The sequence below is a fragment of the Propithecus coquereli genome, unplaced genomic scaffold, assembly GCF_000956105.1.
Source record: "Propithecus coquereli isolate 6110/MARCELLA unplaced genomic scaffold, Pcoq_1.0 Scaffold129, whole genome shotgun sequence".
NCBI lineage: Eukaryota > Metazoa > Chordata > Mammalia > Primates > Indriidae > Propithecus > Propithecus coquereli.
The window spans coordinates 4,342,965-4,359,560 of NW_012137080.1; the positions used below are offsets into that span (position 1 = coordinate 4,342,965).

General features: G+C 42.4%; 1 protein-coding gene across 2 annotated transcripts in view; it reads left to right on the top strand.

The window, feature by feature from the left end:
* The window catches only part of KCNH1 (potassium channel, voltage gated eag related subfamily H, member 1), a 379,133-nt gene that overhangs the window by 145,071 nt on the left and 217,466 nt on the right, over window positions 1-16,596 (top strand). The window lies entirely within an intron of this gene.

Sequence of the window (16,596 nt, forward strand, 5' to 3'; positions counted from 1 at the left end):
ATACAGCTTTTCTCACTGTATCATGAACATTTTTCTATAATAGTCATCATAATTTTAATTTCAATGAGTTTGTATTTGTATAGTACTTTACAATGTAAAAAATGCTTTATATCCATTATCTTGGCTTATTACGACAACAACCCATGTGATAAGAGGGAGTGTTCCCATTTTGTGGAACTTTCATGGTGATTAAGGGATGTGCTAAAAGTCCAACAGGTAGCAAGCCAGTAAAGCCAGGTTTTCTGACCCCAAATCCCTTATTCATTTTATTTTACTGAAAACTATATAAATTTTTTCCCAATTAACAATTAATGTTTCCTCTATTTTTGGATACGTATGCTATTCCCAGTTCTTCCTGTTTACCAGTGGTATTTCAGTGAACATCATATGTAGACTGATTGATTTCTATTTTATTTATTTTAAGGGGAAGAATTTAGATTTAATGTTTGATTTTCAGCAGAGAGACTCAATGGTGTGAATGGGGTAGGGATTGAGCTATAAGTAGAGGAGATAACTCTAGGGCAAGTGGTCTCACCCTTGTTCAGAAACTGCCTCCTCAGAGGTTGATCTAATTTCCAAAGTCATTTAGCAATTATTTGCGGGGTGTCTGTTAGCACCAGGATCGGGGACAGGCAGGTTCTAGGGCTTTGGTGTTGAAATTAACAGAGTCTCTGCCCTCAAGAAGCTAATGGTTATGTAAGGGATGGTGAGGGACAAGTAGGTTGGTCATGATATTGCACAGAGTGAGTTCACAACAGGGACGTGTACTGAATGCTTGGCAGTAGGGCCACTCCGGCTGGGAGGTCAAGAAAAAGTTTTAAAATGAAAGATATGTAGGGAATTGCCCGGGCGAAAAGGGGAAATGGAAGACAGTGAGAAAAGACGTCATTTCAGGCACGGAGACCAGCCTACGTGAAGGACAGTTGGTAAGACAGACCATGACACATCTGAGGAATTCAAATCATTCATGTGGCTGGAGTGTAGGTGTGTGAGGAGGCGGAGCCAGGAGGAGAGAAGGCATGAGAAGCAGGTAAGGGCCAGATCGCTAGGGCCTTACAGATGGAAGTTAGACAGATGGGTGAGAATAGTACAAGTGGAGAATAAAACACAAATTTGGGGCCATGTTGTTCCCGTGTTTATTGTGAGATCTGTCTCTTGGGCTGATGATGATGCCCTAGAGAAGGCCAGGCAGTGTATTTCTGCATCTAAAGCTGGATGAGTAATACAGGAGTTTCCGGAGCCAAGGGTGTCTCAGTGACTGTCTGCCTCATAAATAAATGTCCTAGTGTTTGTTGCAGAGTACATGGGAAAGGATTTCCAGCTCAGAAACATGGTTTTGGCCTCCAGGCTTTCGCTAGGGAGGGGCAGGGTGTCCTGCCTCCCTAAGGTGGGCTGGGATGTGCACTCGCAGGCTTCCAAGACACAGGGTGTCCTGGGGTTGTTTCCTGGCCCAGTGCTCCCTAAGTTTCCACGGAAAGTACAAGCCATGCCTCAGGCCACCAGGAACATGCTCTGGACCAACGGGAGATACGAAACCTGACCTTCGTGGTGTGATCCCTCGAGACACTGCAGTTATTTTATGAAGACTAAGTGGGGTGATATTCATAGAAGAGCTTTGTAAACTGTTAAGTACTCGGTGGATGCTATGTATTCATTCATCCAACTAGTTACTGTTGAGGGCCTGCCACGCTGGCAATGTTCCGGGTGCTGAGGACACAGCAGTGCCTGGCAGCACGGTGTTCACGTTCTAGTGCGAGGCGTCAACAAATGGCAAGCCTCTCGGATGCTGAATGGTGATAGATGCTCTGGAGGAGAATGAAACAGGGAAGCAGGGTAGGGTATGTTGGGCGAGGGGTTGCAATTTTAAATGAGGTGTCAGGGCAGAAGGTAGCATTTGAGAAACAACCCTGAGGAGTTGAGTGAGCGATATTGGGTGCAAATGTTCCGGGTAAAGGAAAAACAAGTGCAAAGCCCCTGAGGTAGGAGGTGCCCAACCTGTCTGAGGAACAACAGAATTCTCTGTGACCTTAGGGGACCGGAGGAGGGAGGGGACAGTGGTAGGAAACAAGGCTGAAGACGTCCTGACTCAGGACAGAGAGCATTGCAGAACATGTGGGCCTTGGGGACCACTCTAAAGACTCTGGCTTTCATCCTAAGAGGAAGCCCCTGGGAGGTCCAATGTATTATAACTTCTTCCTCTGCCCTGTTCTGGCCTCCCTGACCTGGGTGGCTTGGGTGCGAATCTGACTTTGCCACTTAGTCACTTTGTAATCTTGGGGAATTTACTTAATCTTTCTGTGCCTCAATTTCCCCATTCTTTGTAAAATGGGGATCGTAGTAGTTCCTAACTTACAGGAGTTATGAGAATTAAATGAGATCATGTTTCTAACAGGCAGCATCTGGCACATAGTAAACACAGTGTTTGTTAAAAACTAAAAAACTTAAAGTACTGCCTCCTGAGGACTCAAACAGATATTTGTGCACCAGTATTTGTTAACGGCGCTATTCACCATAGCCAAAAGGCAGAAACAACTCAAGTGTCCATCAGCCGATGACCGGATGAACAAAATGTGGTCTCTACACACAGAGTGGAATATTATTCATCCATAAAAAGGAGTGAAATTCTGATACATGCTACAAAATGAATGAGCCCTAAAAGCATTGTGCTAAATGAAAGAAGCCAGCTACAAAAGGAAAAATATTATATGCCTCTACATGTATATGGTTCCTAGAATAGTCAAATTCATAAGAGACAGAAAGTAGATTGGAGAATACCAGGGGCTGGGGGGAAGGGAGGATGGGGAATTAGTGTTCAGTGGATGTAGAGTTTCAGTTTGGAAAGATGAAAAAGTTCTGGAGGTGAGTAGTGGTGATGGTTGTACTACATGGTTAATGTACTTAATGCCACTGACCTATACACTTAAAGATGGTTAAAATGGGCCTGAGCATGGTGGCTCACAACTGTAATCCTAAGGCTCTGGGAGGCCAAGGCAGGAGGATCATTTGAGCTCAGGAGTTCGAGACCAGCCTGAGCAAGAGCGAGACCCTGTCTCTACTAAAAATAGAAAAATTAGCCGGGCATGGTGGGAGGCTCCTTGGGAGGCTGAGGCAGGAGGATGGCTTGAGCCCAGGAGTTTAAAGTTGCAGTGACACTCTACCCAGGGCAACAGAGCAAGACTCTGACTCAAACAAACAAACAAACAGAAAAAGATGGTTAAAATGGTAAATTTTATGTCGTGCATTTCTTACCATAGTAAAAAAATACTTCAGCATGGTTTCTTTTGGATCTGGCCACATGGAGTAACTTGGACTATATGAGGAGTCAGCATACCAGGGTTTGTGTCTCAGCTTTGTCATTTGCTGTTCTGTGCCTGGAACAAGTCGCCCTTCCCTGTACTTCTGGTTTCCTTATCTGTAAAGTGAGGGGTGTGGGCTCAGTGACCCCTGGGGTCCCCTTCTGATCTGACGTTCTGTGATCCCAGAACTCCTGAGGCGAGGCTTATGTCCTCAGCCCTTCACTTAGGTCCGGGCAGTTGAGCAGTCCCTCCCTTTGGCAGTTTCCTTTGGCCATCTGCTTTCTGGCCTGGGGAACTGTGGCTGTTTGCTTGCCTGGAGGGCCTTCGCGGTGAGGGATCTGCTCTGCACAAATACGGGACTGTGTCCTAGTATCACCAGGCAGGGATTTCAATTACTATCCATAAATGTACCATGACTTTAAAAGGTATTTCTAAATAATACCTCTGCTGCCACCAACCGACACTCATTTGTAGAATTTTAACTTTCAAAAAAAATGTCCCTATGAATTATTTTGCTGTAGTCTTGTATAATAGTTCAGGTCAGAGTTAGGGGACCTACGGAGTGGCCCCAGTTGGCCACTAACTTTGGGGTTAATCTCTTTCCCTCTCTGGGCATCAGTGGCCTTGTCTGGGGTTGGGCTGAATGTCCTGGGACTCTTTAGTGCCCACTTTGTTTCACTTCTGAGCTGAAGTGATTTGGATGGTAAAGAGCACTCGAAGAACTGAAGCCGGCTTCCTGTCCCTGGGCCCGGCATGTGTGGGAAACCCCTAACTATGGAGTCCCCATGGAATGTACACGAGATACTGCCCCAGGCAGTCCCAGGACACCATCCTGCCTGTCTGTAGGTCAGCTTTTAAGAGCCTGGAGTCCTCAGTCTGTGCAAATACAGCAGGGACCAAATCTAAGCTTTTTCATGGCACTTGTCCTCTGGGGATGGAAGGAGCATCATCTTTTTATTCTACCACTGTCTTTTTTTATTTTTTCCATTCTGCTGCTTGCTGTATACACACAGCCAGATCACTGCTTAAAAAGAAGGTGAGGCCGGGCGCAGTGGCTCACGCCTATAATCCTAGCACTATGGGAGGCTGAGGAGGGTGGATCGCTCAAGATCAGGAGTTCGAGACCAGCCTGAGCAAGAGTGAGACCCTGTCTCTACTAAAAATAGAAAAGAAATTATCTGGACAACTAAAAAAATATATGTATAGAAAAAATTAGCCGGGCATGGTGGCGCATGCCTGTAGTCCCAGTTACTCGGGAGGCCGAGACTGTAGGATCGCTTGAGCCCAGGAGTTTGAGGTTGCTGTGAGCTAGGCCGAAGCCATGGCACTCTAGCCTGGGCAACAGAGTGAGACTCTGTCTCAAAAAAAAAAAAAAAAAAAAGAAGGTGGGACTCCTCAATTCTCTACTACTATAGTCAGGCTGATTTGGGGAGAGGATTTTCTGAGTGAACGGGAGAAAATAGGCTGATTTGGCTTGTGTTTTTGGAACAGCCTTGGAGACTGATTTCATTGCTTGTTTTTTAAAGTCTAATTGTAATCAACACAGAACTCATCTTTCATGGCTGCTCGTCCAACAGTTAATTCATAAAAAATCTATACATTAATATAAAATGGGGAGAATTATAGTATTTGTCCTATATGACAATTACGAGAATTAAGTGAGTTAATGCCTGTAAGACTAAGAGGACTGATTGGAATCTCACAAGTGCTTAATAAATTATTGTTATTTGCCATTACTTAGCAGGATTGGGTTGACAGGTTGGGGTCTATACATGACTTTTCTACTAAAATAAACTTGTAAGTAGCATGTTTGTTATTTTAGTAATTTCTGATCAATATAGTCAAAGCAGTGCTAGATCTTTTCAAGCAAGTTTAGAAATACAAATGCAGGGCACATAATTTATAATATATAAATTATATTCTGTAAGTTTTCATTATTTCAGATATCCTTGTTTTTTTCACATGCTTATTAGGTGAAACTGACTTTTACGTAGCCCCATGGGGGTCTATGTGTCCAGATCACAAGTCCCGGATCCCCGCCCACTTTCCTTCAGCTTACCCAGCTGTTTCTGTTGAATATGCAAGATTGCTTGTTTGCAACTTTTCAGAGACAGGGTATTATTTTCCCTCTTTATTAACCCTCTAGAGGTGACTTCTTTCTGATAATTTAGATCCTTTCTCTTCTTTTCTTTTTTGGCTTGATCTTTGTAGCTGGAAGACAGCAAGGTGGCCATCCTCCTGTACCAACAACTAAGACTTTTGTGAGCATCAGCACGGTACACATGCATTTTTCCCACTTTGCAGGTGAAGAAATGAAGCTCTGAGAGGTTGGGTAACCTATTGTGGTCACAGAGCTAGTAAGAGCAAGCCCAAGGCAGGACCAGGCCCAAGTTTGTGCCCTGCGTTTAGATCGAATCCCACATGTGATATGGTACGTGCATGAGACTGCTCATGGTGGCCTTTTTTTCCTTACAAGAATTCAATTTCTTTTTTCTGTGGCTTCTCTTATTCCCCAAAGTTGTAGTTATTGATTATTTTAATCCACACAGAATGATGACTGTCCTTCCTTCTGCCTGCTTCCAGAAACTTTGGAACTATATATTTACTGGAAGCCTCTTAAAGGAGCCATAATTTTCTTTAGAACATTCATTCCTACAGAGATTTATCCACAGAGGGCCTGATGACAGCAGAGTGGAGCTCTGTGTGTGTCAGTTGCTTCACAGAATGAAAGAGTCTAGAGTCCTTAGTCGTCTCATACCATTCTCTGTTGAGCTGCAAGGAGGAATGGCCCTCAAGAGCTTTCAATCTGTTTGTGAAGCTGGACAAACCATGAGCAATGTCAAAGGTAAAATACTGATCCTCCTTCCAGCTGGAAGGGAGCCCTTATTACCTTAAACCTAGAAATCCCTGAATTAGGATCATGCTGTCTTCCCGAGAATCTTCTGTTTCTCCCTGTGCCTTTCAGAAGTGTCATGGGGTCAAGTTCACCCTCATGACATCCTCCGTGGGAACCTGCTTTGGTTTCCCTGTGGTCCCTCAGGAGTGGGCCCAGTGGCTTGCCAAGCTCTTTGCCTAAGGGTGCTCTGCCCCCACCCAACCCCAGGGCTTTGGTTTGCCCAACACAGGCAAGCTAGTCCCTGAACATGGGGAATGCTTAGCACCCTTCCCAGTTCTCACAGCTACACCCCAGGTGTTTGGGCTGCTCACCTGCACTTCACCATACCAGGCTCCCCAAATTCCGGGGAACATTTTGCACATCTAAACCAGCTTCTTGAGCCTCCCTGCTGTCCCCAGTGGAGGCCTAAGGCCATACCACAAATTCCTGGAACTTGTCAGGAGGCTACACATTTGAGTGGCTTCCACCTTCTTACTTGAATCTTGGTCTTGGGTAAGGATGAAACTGAAGTGGATTATGCTTGGGGACGGAGTGTGTGCTCTTTTAAGGCCAAATTAGATTGCACAGGGAATTATTTGTGCCTCTCCTCTGCATTAAATAGATAGTGTCAGCACATGTGGTCAGGAGGCCCAAGCTTCCTTGCTTCCTTGAATCTTGCTAGGCAAGATGATGCTTCCCTAATGCCAGTGCTGTTCTGTGCAAGAGCTCTGGCCAGGGAAGTGGTAAGTGGACCAGTACTCAGGCCCGGCGTCGAAAATGCCTATAGACACAACCCTTATGAAAGTCATTGAGGTTTTCACCCCCGCCAGACCCTGACATGTTGTCACCTCTGAGAATTTAAATGAAATTAGCCTAAAGCAAATTAAGGACATGGCTAATTCAGCATCAATGTCAGAGCTGTAGGACACAACAGGATTTTATTGCTTCTTTCAGAATAAGAGAAATTACATTCTAAGCTATTGAAATTCATTTCACTTCTCGGAAGAAGAAAACCTGAGATTAGTATTCTGAGAAGATGGAGAGATGCCTTGATAAAACCAGATTCTCTATTCTGTATCCGTCAGCTTTTATTTGGCCAATGATAAAGATTTCAATTTTCAAGGCCTCTAAGAGGAAAAAGAGCCTGATGTATAATATCACAACTGAATACACAGTTTATTTCATGGTTTGAATTGTAAACAAAAAGGAAGTGGATGATTTTAAACAATATTTCTAAACTTCCTTCAATGATTGTTTTCTGTGGAGATTGCAGATGTGTCTTCTGGACGCATTATTGGATTAAACAAATGGAAGTTCGCAAGCTATCGCATTTTTGGTTAAAAGCTCCTCTTACACTCAGTAACCACATCCTTCCCCTGAATGTGGCCAACAGACCTGTTAAATGAACTAGAAGAAAGTTCTCTCTGTGCACAGCCACAGGACTCGTGCTGCTTCAGTCCTTACAGTGGCAGCTAACTTGGGTTTGCCACTCCATTGCAGTTTGCAGGCTGTGTTTCCTCCGTGCTACTTGTAGGCAATGCGAGGACAGGGAGTTGCATCTTCTTTGTTTTTGTATCACTGGTAGCTCTTGCCTGTGTCTTCCTGTCCTTAGTTTTCAGGAAATGATTGCCGAATTGAATTAAACAAGCCTAAAGTAAAATGTTGAAGCAATGGATGGGAAGCAAATTATCTTTAAGCTTCAGTGAGTAACTTCCAATAAAATCTAGTAAGCCAATTTATTCCATTATGCAGTTGAAATGGCTTTGCCATTCTCAGAGTGGTGGGATCATCACGGAACACTTACTCTTAACGTCATCTCTGTTGTAAAGACAACAAACAAGCCGAGCTCTGTTAATAAAGTAGTAAATCCTTGTAACAGACCACTTGATATACTACCGTCACAGCTTCTCCTTGCAATTCACAGTTTAGGTTTCCAGTCAACAAACGTTGATTGAGCATCTGCAAGGAGCTGGAACTTGAAAGATGGGAAGGACTGGTGCTGTCTCTAGGGCAAAGGGTTGAGAACATACTCTTGGAAGTCAGTTGATCTGGGTTGAAAGTCTAGCTCTGCCACTTTTTACCTGTGCCAGACTGGACAAATAATACAAATAATGCTGTTATCCAGTGGGGTAGCAACTACCCACCCTCCTCTGCCTCCCCTTCCTGCTTCCTTCCCATGGCGCCCTTCCCCCTCCCCTCCTTCTCCCACCTGTCTCCTTCCCTTTCCTGGTTCTTCCCCCTGACCCTTCCTGCTCTCCCTCCACCGCCCCTCCCCCACTCCACTCCGACCCCACCCTGTCACAAGTTGCTCCTCCACACCCCAGCCTGGCCCGGAGCGCCCCTTGTTCGTCATGCTGGCACAGGATACTCTGTGTCCCCATGGCTGGCTGCAACAAGGATGGCACTCGTGGCACAACGGGTGATGCTATTGCTCCTGGCCAAGGTATTTGCAGTCTCTTCGGACTCTGAATTTGGTCAGCATTCACGATACAGAACACCAAACTGTGCTCAGTAGAAATTACCAGGATGTCCCAGGGACTTTAACCCTGTGTGTGGCAGCGACATGTCCACTTATCCCAATGAGTATATTCTGTGCATGAAAATCCGGGAAGATGGTCATGATATTAAAATCATCCGGGATGAACCATACTGGTGGAGCAGTTGACAGAAAGGAAGACGGAGAGACCACCTTCCCTGGCACACGAGATAAATTTCACTTCCCCCTTTTCTCTTTTCCCATGTTTCTTTGCCTGGGATTTGTTAACCCACATTTTCTGAGAGGAGATGTGAAGACAGCCATGTGTAGCGATGGAGGATGCTGTTTCTTGACTTTTGCCCCTTGAGTTAACTGTATTGCCCAGATGACTTGTGTGCTCCTTTATTTAGTTGGAATAAAATCAGCAGTGAATTAAAAATAATACTGTGTATCAGTGTCTTCAACTGTAAGTTGGGTATATCATATACTTAACCTTATGAGGAGTGAGATAATGCATGTAAAATGCTGACTGTTGCCTGGCACTTAGGAAGCAGTCAGGAAATGTTAATCATTACTCTCATTAGAGGTGCGCTTCCTGACCTCAAGGGCCTGGCAGCCCAATATAAAGCGTGACAAATGCTATTCCTGCCTCAGGGTATTTTGCACTTGCTGATCCTTCTGTTGAAACATGCGTCCCTCGAATACTCACGTGGCTTGCACGGTTATCTCCATTTTTTCTTAAATGCCGATATCTCAGTGACATTTTCCTTCACAACCCCATATAGCACCATCCCCCTTCTTCCTGGTACCCCTTATTTTCATTTTCTGCCTAATTTTTCATCTTATCATCATATAAAACTGCATTTACGTATTTATTCTGTTTATTGTCTTTCTCCCCCCAATCAAATGAAAGTCCTAGAAGGGCAAGTATTTTGGTATAGTTTGTCACTGATCTATTATTGGTGCTTGAAACGACGTGTGCCTCATGGTTGGTGCCGAAGAAGAATTTGTTGAAAGAATGAATGAAAGACCCTTCATGGGAGTCTAGAGGGGAGGACATGTCGAGCTCTGCCTACGTATATCAGGGGCGTGTTCACAGCAAGGTGACTGTTTCTGTTGAGTCTTAGGCCAGCAGCTCTCAAGGTTTCTTTCATTAAGACATATGTGGAGGGTTATATTCCTGTGTTTGGTATCTGATTGACAGTTTCTAAGATGCTACCGTAGCTATACTCCTTTCTGTATAGGTCAAGAGAGCAAAATTAGAATTCAAGTGAGAGTGATATTATTTTTGGGATAAGGTCAAATCCCTCTAATATTTATTTTAAAAGGTAAACTACTTCCATACTTTATACAGTGATAGTTTTTAGTAATCAAGATGTTGTGACTGGTCTTACTACTGGGGTATTGAAAATTTGTCTTTGAGGATGCATTTTCCAGACAGACAACCAGGGGGACAGTATTTGAGATAGAAGGAATGGCATGAGTGAAGGATGAGGACACGGTATAGTAATAGAACCACAAATAACCTGGTATGACTTAAGCAGAGGAGGCCTGGGAGGGAAGTGGTGAGAGATGGGGCTGCCCAGGGCCAAATTACAAAGGGCCTGTTTGCTAAACTAAAGTAATTTTACTCAGAAGAGAGTAGGAGATGTTGCCTAGTGGTTCTAAGTAGGGTTGTGTTATATTTTTAAGCTTTAATTTTATAACTGAATTTTTTAAGAAAATTGAATAAACAATAAATTCACGTGGTACAATGTGTAAAAGAGCATATACAGTAAAAAGTCTCCCTTCCTGGGGATAATTGATATTTCTAGTATTTAATGTATACTTCTAGAGATCACCATTGTTTTTAGCGGCTGAGTAGAACTCCACGGTATACCTTTACCACATTTTCTTAATCCCCACTTATGTATTGATGGACACTTGTGTTGTTTCCACATCTTTGCAATTGTGAATTATGCTGCTCTAAATATTCTAGTGCAGATGTCTTTTTTTTTTTTTTGAGACAAGTCTCACTCCGTTGCCCTGGCTAGAGTGCCATGGCGTCAGCCTAGCTCACAGCAACCTCAAACTCCTGAGCTCAAGCAATCCTCCTGCCTCAGCCTCCTGAGTAGCTGGGACTGCAGACATGTGCCACTGTGCCTGGCTAATTTTTTCTATTTTCAGTTGTTTGGCTAATTTCTTTCTATTTATAGTAGAGATGGGGTCTTGCTCTTGCTCAGGCTGGTCTCGAACTCCTGAACTCAAGCAATCCTCCTGCCTCGGCCTCCCAGAGTGCTAGGATTATAGGCATGAGCCACCGCACCCAGCCCAGATGTCTTTTTTATAGAATGTCTTTTGTTCCTTTGGGTAGATGCCCAGTAATGGGAATGCTGGATCAAATGGTAGTTCTACTTATAGCTCTTGAAGGTATCTCCATATTACTTTCCACAGAGGTTGTAATAGTTTGCATTCCCACCAGCAGTGTAGGAGTGTTCCTATCTTTCTGCATCCACTCCAGCATTTATTGTTTTGGGACCTTTTGATAAGGGCCATTCTCACTGGAGATAAGTGATGTCTCATTGTGGTTTTGATTTGCATTTCCATGATGATTAGAGATGTTGAGCATTTTTTCATATGTTTCTTGGCCATTAGTCTATCTTCTTTTGAAAAGTTTCTGTCCTGTAGGCTTTGTTTAGTATTATTTTTATTCTTTTTTGTTTTTCTTTTGTTTTACTGGGTTATTTCAAATGACCTTTCTTCAAGTTCTGAAATTCTTTCTTCTCATTAGTCTGTTGACATTCTCGATTATATTTTCAATTTTATTCATTGAATTCTTCAGCTTCAAGATTTCTGTTTAGTTCTTTTTTATCATTGTTGAATTTCTCATTCAGATCGTGGATTGCTTTTCTGGTATTTGTTGAATTGTTTGTCTGCATTTTCTTGTATCTCACTGAGTTTCTTTTTTTTAATCTTTTTTTTAATTTATTCAGGATAGTATGGGGATACAAACATTTTGGTTATGTGTAATGCATTTGCACCGCCCAAGCCAGGGCTGCAAGCCTGTCCCTCCCCCATACAGTTCATTCCACTTCCATTAGTTATGGGTTTACCGCCCCCCCACCTACCCCTGACCGGCACCCAGTGAGTATTACTACCACGTGAATACCTTAGTGTTGGTTAGTTAGTACCAGTTTGATGGCGAGTACATGTGGTGCGTGTTTTTCTCTCTTTGTGATACCTCACTTCAAAAGATGGGCTCAATCTCTATCCAGGATAATATAAGAGGTGCTAGATCACCATTGTTTTCTGTAGTTGAGTGGTATTCCGTGGTATACATATACCACATTTTATTAATCCACTCATGTATTGATGGGCACTTGGGTTGCCTCCACATCCTTGCAATTGTGAATTGTGCTGCTATAAACATTTGAATGCAGATGTTTTTATTGTAGAATGTCTTTTTTTTCCTTTGTTTCTTTAAGTTCATTATTTTGAATTCCTTTTTAGTCATTTCATAAATTTCCTTTTCTGGGAGTCTGTTACTGGAGAGTTATTGTGTCTCTTTGGAGGTGTCATGTTGCCTTGCTTTTCATGTTTCATGTGTTGCTACATTGATACCTACCTGCACATTTGGTGGAACTGTCACCTCTTCCAATTTTATGGAGTGGCTTTCATAGGGAAGGACTCTTTTCTGCAGGTGTGTTCTATAGTGTCAAATGGGTAAGGCACTTTGGCTTTCATTCTGGGTGGGTGCAGTAGTGTAGTCTCCCAGTGATTTTTTGGCTGTAATCATTGTCAGCAGCATCTGACAATGAGTGCCTCAGTGGCCTAGATTGCAGTTGGTAGTGGAGGCAGTGGCACAGCGTTGCTGGGGTAGGGGCTGCCTGGCAGGCTGATTCTCAAGACCTGTGATGGTGCATGCCAGGTGAAGTAGCTCCACTTGGTTCCTGGTGGGCATGCACAGTTTGTGGCAGCTCTGGCAGTTTAGGGGTGATGTAGTTTTCTGATGCAAAAAGTCTCTGGGGGAAATGTGATTCTCTACCATATGGTGCTGTTAAGTTTTTAGTGTACTATACTTTTTTTTTTTAATGTTTGGAGTATTCTGTTTTATTTATCTCATTCTACTGAACTTTAGGCAAGTCAGAAAAGAAACTTTCAAATTAATAGCTCAAAATATTTTTAAACAGAATTCCAGCTGTTAATGTAATAAAAGATAACTTACACAACTATGTAATAGAGTATCATTATAAACATAGATAACACAATGAAGAAATGCTTGTTTTATATTGTTCCAGAACTTCCTTAAAATGAGGAAGATTTCTCTAATAAGTCAGACTCTTCAATTTAGTTTAGAACATGTTCAAGACCCTTTCTGAAAGGGCACTGTGCTCTAGACCTCGCGTGGGGGTATCAGTTTCCCAGGGCTGCTGTAACATGCTACTACAAACTGGATTAATACAGCAGAAATTTATTTTCCCACAGTTCTAGAGGCTAGAAATCTAAATTCAAGGTATTGGCAGGCCATGGAGAGAATGTATTGCACGCCTTTCTCTTAGCCCTTTGTGGTGCTGGCAATCCTTGCCATTCCTTGTCTTGAAAATGCATCACTGTAATCTCTGTATCTGCATCTGTTACACAATATTCTCGCTCCATGCCTGTCTCTTCTCTTCTTATAAGGACATCAGTCATAATGGATTAAAGGTCCCCCCTACTCCAGTACTACTATACTTGCAATGACCCTATTTCCAAATGAGCTCACATTCTGAGGTTTGGAGAAGGACATGGAATTTTGGGGGGGTACCCTATTCAACCCAATACATGGGGCTTCTAAAATGGATAACAAATGGCTTCTGCCTTCAGGAAGATATAGTTGCTGGTACAGTTGGGGAAATAGATAGAGGAAACCAATGCAAGGCAATGTGTTCAAGTGGTAATGGGTACAGAATACTATATACACATGAAGGAGTCAGTGACTGGTTGTGACTACAGGGCAGTCATGAAAGGCTTCAGGGTGTAGGTGCTGACAAGCCTGAAGAATGACTAGTACACAGAAACAGAAATGCTGGGCATTCTTGATTGAGGGACCAGTCCGAGTAGGCACAGTGCTATAATTGTGCACCTACTATGTGGGGTGTGTGAGACATGTAGACTGTATGGCTAGAGGATTGCATGGCCTTTGGGTAGTGATTGCACATGTTGTGGTGGCCACTGGGAAGGGATGGAGAAGGGAGGAGAGATGAAGCGAGAAGGAGATAGGAAAGGTGATGGGATCCCCATTGTTTCTTTCCATGAATGACTGCCGCAGAATGGGATCTTCAGAGGTAGCGTGTAGGAGTGGTCAAGGGGAACAGTCAAGGGTAGGCCGGATGACCATTCTGTAAGGGAGCTCTAATAGATATTGCTAAACTCAGAGGAGTTAGACTAGCTGAATTTTTTTCTCTGTACTTCAGTGGATGCAAAGGACTAGGTGAATGCTATGACAAGGCACTTTTGCCCAAGGCAATAAGTTCTGCTTCAGAGTAGAACGGCTTTGAAAGATGATTTCAGGGACCTCCTTAGGAGGAGGTGGAGAGTAGGTGGCTGTTTACATGATGTGTGATTTCTGAGTCATCAAAAAGGCTCCTTTGCCTCCTAAAATATCTCCTTCATGCAGGCTGTAGGTGCTTTTAATTCCACTATTGGAAGTTGTTTTCCCAAGGTTTTCTCCTCTGCTAGAATGTAAGTGCCCTGTGGAGAGAGGATATCCATTTACTCTCATTAGCTTTTTGTCCCTTAATATGAGGATTTTCTCAGCCCTTTCTGCATAGTAGGTTTTTGGGAAAAGCACAGAGAGGGAAAAGGAGACCCAGGGGAGGAATATTGGATATACCAACAGTAAACTTTGTCAAAGTTAACAGTTTGGATGAGACTGACCCTGGGGGATATAGTCACTTGGTCTAGAAACATCCTTTATTATTCTTGCATCCAGCCATTTGCTTGTACATGTTGGACAAGGAGTGATTATTTATGTTGTAAGTTTTATGGCTATGAAACTGTTGTTTTTTAAAGGGCCATAAATCTCTCATCTCTCCCACTCTCACCTCATCAAAATAATTTGTGTGACAACCTGATTTCTAGTCTGTATTGCCAAGGCTATGCCACGTACAGTTTATGTATTCAGAAGGGCTCTGTGTTTTTCAGGGTAGGCTAATGCTACCTACTGTGATGAATATCCCTCACAGTTTCAGTGGCTTATTTCAGAGGTTTCTTTCTCATTTATGTCACAATACAATTCAAGTTGATCGGGGGTAAGGGGTGTTCCATGGAGTCCTTCAGGGACCCAGGCTCCTTTCATGAGGTAGGTCCACCATCTTCAATACATGGCCTCAAGATCTAACCAGCCTCATCTGAAAGGCATTCCAGGGGAGGAAAAAGCATGTAGAGAAAGGATACTTATTTTTAACTGCATTGGCCTGGAAGTGACACACATTTCACCTCACATTGCACTGGTGAAAACTAGACCCAGGGACCCACCCATATGGAAGGAGATGGGAAAATATAGTTTAGCTGCATATCGAAGAAGAGGAAACAGTCTTGGTGGATCTCTGATATAGGCTTATCAGAAAGCATTTATACATTTTTATTCTGTCTGTGACATAACTTGACCCTTGGGTTGTTGTCATTAAGAGGACAGTGGACAAGAGAGAATAGCAGTGACTTAGAAACTGTCTAGTGTTTAGATAGTGAAAAATCATTCAATCTGCTTGATGAAGGACACATCTTCCTTCCTTGGATTTTTGCTGTATAAGGGAGGACAATGTCTTGATTCAAAGAAATGTCTCTGTTTTGTTTCCTCTTTATTTGCTTTTTAATGGAAGTAGTAAAAATCTAATGGCAATTTCCCTTGCATATAATCTTGCAATCATCTTAGAATAGGAGTTTTTGGGGTTTAAACAGTATGACTTCTCTGATATGTTTTAGTTCTCTTTGCCGATAAGAGCATGTTAGCATGTGGAGAAAATTTAGACGTCTTCAATCCAATTCTCTTGTTTTCTAGAGAAGGGAATCCAGAGGTAACTGAATTATCCAAATTTGCAGCAAGTTAGTGATTAGTATGGGTCTCAGACTGCATTTTCCATATTTCTACTCTGGTGTTCTTTTTACACCATGATGCTATTCCCTACAGAACGACCATTTGGAGAATAGGCCTGGCCAGGCGGGATCAGTGGACACCAGCCAGAAGGGTAGAGCTTTGACCAGATGAAATCAGAAGCTTCTTTTTAGCTCTCAGGTTCCTTGATTGATCGTGCTAAGTATTAATAGATGGTGTCTGATTGTATGATCCCTGGCCTGACAGAAGTGATGTAGCCTTTCAAGAATTTATAACTTTCCTCAGAAAATAGAATCTTATTTCTTTGTTCTTCTCAGCTATTTCTTTAATTCATTTTTAGCTATTTGTTTTTCTATATCTTTTTTAAATTATAAAAGTAACAATCATAATTATAGAAATGAAGTAAATATATAAGTATATAAAAATCCATACAAATATCATAAAAATTTTCCTGTAATTCCATAACTTGATAATGCAGCAATAACCACTATGAATGTTTTGGTGTGTTTCCTAACCATTTTCCAACACATATATATTTGCATACTTATGTACAATATAACTATAATAAAATGTTATGCAATATTATGCAATATGAAATATGCAACTCTTAAAAGTTGTTTTAAAGTATGTTATGATATGGAAAGGTGCTCATATAGTTGTTTACTTATGCAAAATATAATTCTAATTATATTTGTTTTGTTTGCTTGTTTATTCGCTTTTCAATGGAAGTAGGAAAAAGGTAGTAGAAATCTCTATTCCATGTATCTTGGAATAAAATTCTAATTTTATTTTTTTAAGAATTGTATAATATTGCATCTCATAGAAACACACTACGCTTTAAGTAATGGTCCAAGTGGGGAGGAGGGCGGGGAGTAAT